The 7,080-nt window shown below is 38.8% G+C and overlaps 1 pseudogene; it reads left to right on the plus strand.

Moving 5' to 3' along the window:
* The first annotated feature begins 357 nt into the window (after positions 1–357).
* LOC111726915 overlaps positions 358–7,080 on the plus strand; it is a 13,268-nt pseudogene continuing 6,545 nt past the window's right edge.

The raw sequence follows: 7,080 nt of genomic DNA on the forward strand, positions 1-7,080 counted from the left end.
CTTCTTAGTGTGCCTGCTAAATACGTAGAGCAACTCAAGGACTGAAGGTAGGTGAATGCTGTGTAATAGTTGTCAGTGTATAAACATGTTCACTATCTGGTAACCCTTCTAGTAACTTTATGACAACTGAGGACAAAACAGGCATGCCAGATCTTGCTTCCTTCCCACAATAAACTTTTACATTCCAGTTATAATCATCTTTTAGACAAAGTTTGAAACGTTTTATTCCAAAATTTTGGCACTGTTTTTTATGTACTGTAGACTCAAACATCCACAAAACAGCACCATTGTTGCCTTAATTGTTGCCTTAATATTTATTTTCTCATCTGGAACTATAGCAACCTGAAACTTTTCAAGATGATCAAGAAGTGGTTGGATTTTGAAGAGACGGTCACTAGAGGGACATTCTGCATTGTTAGAGAAATGCCACATTGCACAATGCCACAGCAGTTGGAAGCATTTCACAGCAGGTACACAATAGGCTTTTTCACTGAATTGTCATCCAGAATATTTTTTGCCCAATAGTCTGGCTTCTTGCTCAGGTACATCTAAAACAGATTGGACAGATACTCCCTCAGATTGTTCTATTTCTTAAGAAGTAACGTCATACTACTTTTTAATTTGGGAATGGGGTTTGATATTACCCTTTTATAAATTCTGACTAGTTTCCTTTACCATATAGTCAATAAGATCTATTTTTTTTTGATGGTTTGTTTTCTAAGACAGTCTTACTTGGTCACCCTCGGTAGAGTGCCATGGTGTCTTAGCTCACAGCAACCTCAAACTCTTGGGCTCAAGTGATTCTGTTGCCTCAGCCTCCCAAGTAACTGGGACTACTGGCACCTGCCACAATGCCTAGCTATTTTCAGAGATAAGGTCTTGCTCTGGCTCAGGTTGGTCTTGAACCTGTGAGCTCAGGTGATCCATCCTCCTCAGCTTCCCAAGTGCTGGGATTACAGGCATGAGCCACCATGCCCAGCAGTAATAAAATCTGTTATGAAGAATTTGCAAGAAATATAAGGTGTTTCTTTATGGAAATTTATGGCCATTTCAGTTGGAACACTAGGGTTACTTTCAACAAAGTAAAAAATCTTCATGTTACTTTCTGAAACTGGACCCAAACTAAGAGAACTTACACTAATAACTATAGGTTCTTTAGAAACATCTAATGAAGAATCATTACTTAATTCCAGCAACAACTGATTCAGTTGTTTCAGTAATAGATTTTGAGCAATCTTCCTCACTGGAAAGATGTGCATGTAATGTTCTTATTCTAGTTTTTCTTGGTGGACTGCAACTGCTATCAGAACTGTTCCCACTATCTCCACCAGGAAAGTATTTTTCTGAATCATTGTCAGATATATCAATATCTTCATCACTCACATCCAAACTTTATTTACCATGTTTTCCAATAATTTCTATCCTTATTTTCTCTAGACATTGTTGTCATTAGGGTCTCACAGAGAAGCAGTGTCGCAGAGCATAAACCTGCATATTGAAATTGTATATTTAAATAAAGGGGTTCACAGCTCTCTCAGGCATGTACAAGTTTATTTCTTTTCTCCTGGCTTAAATAAGTTAGCTGTGCACATGCGCACTGTACCTCATTAATATTTATTACAATCTCTCTGCACGTGCACATTGTACATCAATGACTTCATTAATATTCATTACTATCCATAGTCCATCTCATGAATAAACATCTTGTGACTATCTTGTGAGCAGATCCTCCCTAGTAATCTAAAGATTAACTGATACAACTTTATCTAACATATTCATCCTAAGCATAACTTAATGGAGAACATGTTGTTAGCCATTACTTCTTTTGTTCTTATCTGATGAAGCCTGAAGCTCTGGGGAAGGTAGATTGAATACCTGCCCTTACTGGCCTCACCGTTTGGAGGCAGTTACTTCAATTTTAAGCAAGGCATAATTAAGAAATTTCTAAGACATACAGAAAACGTGTTTGCAAGCCTCCACTCCCATGTGGGCCTTAAGTCAGGGGGGTTTTATGCCCACAACTGACCAGGCTGACCTTAAGTCAGGGGGGTTTTATGTCTGCAACCAACCCGGCCATATGGGATTCTACCTCAGTTTCTCACAAATATGCCTGCACAAAGTCTTTTCACTGCTCTCTCTCAAACAGCTTTTTTGGCCAGAGGCATATAGGCCTTTTGCCTATAAGACATTTCCCCACTGAGAATGAAAAACACAAAATAAACTTATGTGATAACAGGTCTGATCACAAAAGCTATACCAAGGAAGAACTGGTGGGTAAGAGGGAAGTTCTGCAGCCTGCCTACGCACTGTGAAACCTGGTCATTGTTTTAGCTATAATGGGCATGGCTCCTCCACCTTCTGTAGAACGGCAGCTCAAGAGTGCCACATGTGCTGGACTGTTTTCTCTGAATACCATAACTTCTGATTATGCAATTCACATTAAATGTTTGCCTGGTAGCGCTGAACAAAAAGTATACCTTAGTATGTGTTGGGGACCAGGCTCAAATTGTGTTATGAGTTCTCTCTTAGTGACTGACAGAGACAAGAAGATGAGGGAAAAATGAAAAGTTGAGACACGAAGAGAAAGTCTTTAAAAAGAGTTGGGTCAAGGGACCACCAGCCTTTAAACATGAGGACCATGGAACAGCCCTTGCTCTGGGCTAGCTTTGTTTTTATTACATATATTAAATGGTGCAGGGCACTGAACCTTTATGTCATGGTTCTTGTTGGGCTTGTATTTTTTAACCAAACTATTTTTTAATTAACTATCATGATTTTATTGATTTATTTTTTATTACACTGTTATTTTTGATCCTAACAGAAATAAAATCTGGAACAGGAATATAGTCCAGGTGTAGAACGAATGTCAAGGCTGACCTCAATTAGACTTTGCACACAAACCCCAAGATGAGTATTTTAAGTTTCTGGGAGTCTTGTGGTTAGTGGGCTGTCATGTCATATTGAGAAATGGGAGGGGAGGGGCATTTTCCCCTCACCTCAAGAGACTTAATCTTGCTGAGATTAAAGTGTATGTGCTGTTTTCAGCACATTTTGCCTTTTCTCCTTAATTTTTCCAACTCCATATGTTCAGTGCCTCTGAGAGAGTAGTCCCACCTGTGGGAGCCCAAAGACCTTGGGGACCAGTCACATGGGGGAGGGGTGAAGTTCTAGCCAGACAGTCCGCTTGTCTTAAAGGGCCAGACTTCAAGCTGCTGTTCTTGTAACAGAATTTGAATTTTTCAGGATAGGTCTTGTAGTCTGAACGTGTACGTGCTTTTCTCTGATCCACTTCCCTCCTGTCTTTATTCCCTTTGTCCATCATCTGTAATCATTTTTAAAATTTAATTTCTAACCTATTTATAATAAACAATTTAATATTGATTTTAAGTTTATTAAATCATTTTTTCTAGTAATGTAAGTCCATCAAGATATGTGATGGGCTTGTAAGTGCCCATATTTCCACCCTCAAGTATTCAGTAATGTGACATTGTTACCATCCTTAGAGGGTAAGATTCAGAGGTTGTCATCCAAGACCACCCAAGGTCTACTCCAGACTCAACTAAATACTTGTGAAATAACAAAAAACTCAATTCTCAGGAGGCACAAATTCAATAAGTATGTTGTGAGTCACATACACCTCACATGGCATGCAGTGTAATTAATTATTGTGTCGCATCAGTTCCATATAACTCATGCACAAAAGATCATTTTGTTGTCAAAGTGTTTATTCTGTTTTCTTAATAAAAAGCCATGGCCCCAGGAAAAAAATTTTTTTTCCAGTGTGGCACTCAGTGTGTTACTAGAGACATTCTTCCTTCTTTATCCTTCTCCCTTTCATGTCATGCTTCTCTTGCTTCCACTTTCCTTCCCCTCCTCATCCTCTCTTCTCACTTTTTCTATTTAACTATAGTCCAATTAAAACTTTTTGTATGCCTAGTCTCATCTTTAAAATGGGAAAATGTGTGTGTGTATGCAACACTTTTTGGTCTAAGTTGTTATAGTCAATAAGGGAGTCATTCATTCACCTTTGAAAACTTACTACCAGGCTTGGCGCCTGTGGCTCAAGTGGCTAAGGCGCCAGCCACATACACCTAAGGTGGCAGGTTCGAAGCCCGGGCCCGCCAAACAACAATGATGGCTGCAACCAAAAAATGGCTGGGCATTGTGGTGGGTGCCTGTGGTCCCAGCTACTTGGGAGGCTGAGGCAGGAGACTCGCTTGACCCCAGGAGTTGGAGGTTGCTATGAGCTGTGATGCCATGGCACTCTACCCAGGGGGATAGCTTGAGGCTCTGTCTCAAAAAAAAAAAAAAAAAGAAAAGAAAACTTACTACCAAACTCAACTAAAAAAAATAATGATGTGCCCCAGGTGGACAGGAGAACCAAAACATTTGATTCTTCCTTCAGTAAGTCTTCTTTCATCAATAAAATATGAAATCTTACTGGGTTGAATTATCAATAATAAAAGATATCTATAACTATTTCTCTTTGAGTCATTGTAATGAACATACTGTAACATGGAAGTTGTAGTAATAAGATTAAGTGAATTAAACTAGTTTTGCTAATAATCTCATTCCTTTCTTAGATTCAGATCAGAAGACATTTAAAAGGAGAATATCTATCATAAACTGGGCCTTTTGATGGTATTCTAGCACTCACCTGGATAACTTCCCCATGCCACCACCATCCTCTCTTCCTGCAGCAAGACAGCATTTCAGAGTTTCTCTGCCAAATATTTGTGAGAATGACAGTGCCCAGACCTACCTTGGTAAGGCTCATTTGGGCCTATAAACTAATGGGAAAAGGGACTTGAGAAGGGAGAGCTCTGAAGATAAATCTGTCCCCAAATGGAAAAACTATAGATACCTCTGATTTTGGCTAACAATCTTTATTAATATTATTTCAAAGTATACCATCTGATTTAGCTTTTGTAGAATCATAAGGAAAACACAATGGAGATAATCTAATCAACTGATGACAAGAAAGCACTATGTAAGCCTGCTCAGATAATTTAGAATGTTCTCTATAGACAGAGAATCTTCCGTGTCCATTGTAAATCCTTTTTTTTTTAAATTTTATTTCGTTGCTTATTTTTTATTTCTTTCCTTTTTGTTTGTTTGTTTGTTTGTTGAGACAGAGTCCCACCCTTTGCCCCTGAGCAGGGTGCAGTGGCTTGGTAGCTCACATCCCACTGCCTCAGCCTCTGGAAGCCGCTGGGATTACAGGCACTTGTGCTGTGGCACCCGGTTGGGTTTTTCCATTTTTTTCATGGACTGGGTTGGGGGTCTCAATTTCACTCAGGCGAGTCTCCCTCTTCAGCCTCCCACAGTGCTGGGATTACAGGTGTGAGCCACCGTAATCTGTGCCCGGCTGTAAATCCTTTCTTCAACTCCACCTGTTTCTGAAAGTGTTCTTTTATCACTTTACTAATCAACCTTAGACTTGTTTTAGTTTTAAGAACTGTTTTATATGTATTTCAAGTGTTTAAGCATAAAGATAACAGTCTCTGGTATTTATTTACATTCTGCATATAGAATGGGTCAGAAATGAACTGAATTTATATTCTCTCCAAACTGATTCAAATCCCATGGCTTCCTTGTTTTCAAAACCCTTTTTCTTCCCATACAGCAAAGAGAGACATAGAGATAGAAAGCAGAATTAGAAAACACTTAAAATCCATTCTCTTCACCATTTTTAAGAACACATGCATTGTTGTTAACTGTAGTTACCATGTTAAACAGTAGATCACAGGAACTTAATCCTCCAACCCGACTGCAATTTTCTGTCCTTTGACCAACATCTCCCCAACCCCCTCCCCACACAGCCCCCCGGTACCATCATTCTGCTCTCTAAAAAATTGATTTTAATCCTTCAGAAATCCATCCATCTAGCTCTAGTCCTTCAGTACTTTTTACTGTAGCATGCCCTAGCTTGTGGCAGCCAACGAGGGCAAGTACCTGTTCCCTTAATTTGTATGTGTGAAGTACCATTTTGGTTTTGTTCCCTTTGTTTTGCTATAGGATATGCTTTTCTTTCTTAATGAAAAAGGACCCCTCAAAAAGGCAATTTCTGGCAACCAGCCAATATGAAATCTTGCAGAGAACTAAAAGAGAAACTGGTTTTGAGAAAAGAAATAGAAGACATATAAAAATTATTTCTATCTGCAAGGACTCATAATTTTTTAGAATAAAAAAGTATTTAAAAACATTTCACAAAGCCAACATTAGACTTGAAAAGCTATCCAGTAATATGACAAATCAAATATGCAACCATAGGTAGAGTGTTTAAACATGAAATTGAGTTTGCTGTGCCTTAAGTTTACTGAGGTGGAGATGAGACTACCAGTTTGGTGTCATTAATGCTATACCAAAAGCAACAGTCTGCCTAAAGTTTACTGAAGTGGAGATCAGACTACAAGTCTGGTATCATTAATGCTATACCAAAAGCAACAGAGAGAGTTGGCCTGCAATCAGGTGTCAAAGACCAGGATAAAATTTAGTTTACTTTTAAGCTTTTTGTAAGCAAAAACCAAACAACAAATACCCTTGGTCATATTTTATTTTTGTTGTGGTTTGATTTCAGTATACCCAGCTCAGCCAGTGGTCTCAGCAGAATAGGGTCTCCAAGAAAGGATAATGTACCATGGGCCTGTTACTTAGTGTACATCAAGTATGGGGCTGCTCCCTAAGCTCCAAGAATCCAGCTGTCACCTAAAATGCTTTCTCTCTCAAAATACATTATATGGAGTATAATGTACTCAAATGTCTACTACTACTAAGAATAAGCAATACTTCCAGTTTTGTGAAAACTTAAGAATCTCAGTATCATTTATTTACATATGCTTGCTTACTATAGTTTTTTTCCTTGAACAACTTTCAAATATGAATTATCCACATATTGCTATTGATAGACATCTTTTATAAGTAGAACATAGTATAGCTGTTGAAGATAACGGAAATTTTTTTTTTTTTTTTTTTTGAGACAGGAGCCTCAAGCTGTCCCCCTGGGTAGAGTGCCGTGGCAGCTCAGCTCACAGCAACCTCCAACTCCTGGGCTCAAGCGAGTCTCCTGCCTCTGCTTCC

Source organism: Otolemur garnettii, unplaced genomic scaffold (assembly GCF_000181295.1).
Source record: "Otolemur garnettii isolate 467f Iridium unplaced genomic scaffold, OtoGar3 scaffold00086, whole genome shotgun sequence".
NCBI classification, from domain to species: Eukaryota; Metazoa; Chordata; class Mammalia; order Primates; family Galagidae; genus Otolemur; species Otolemur garnettii.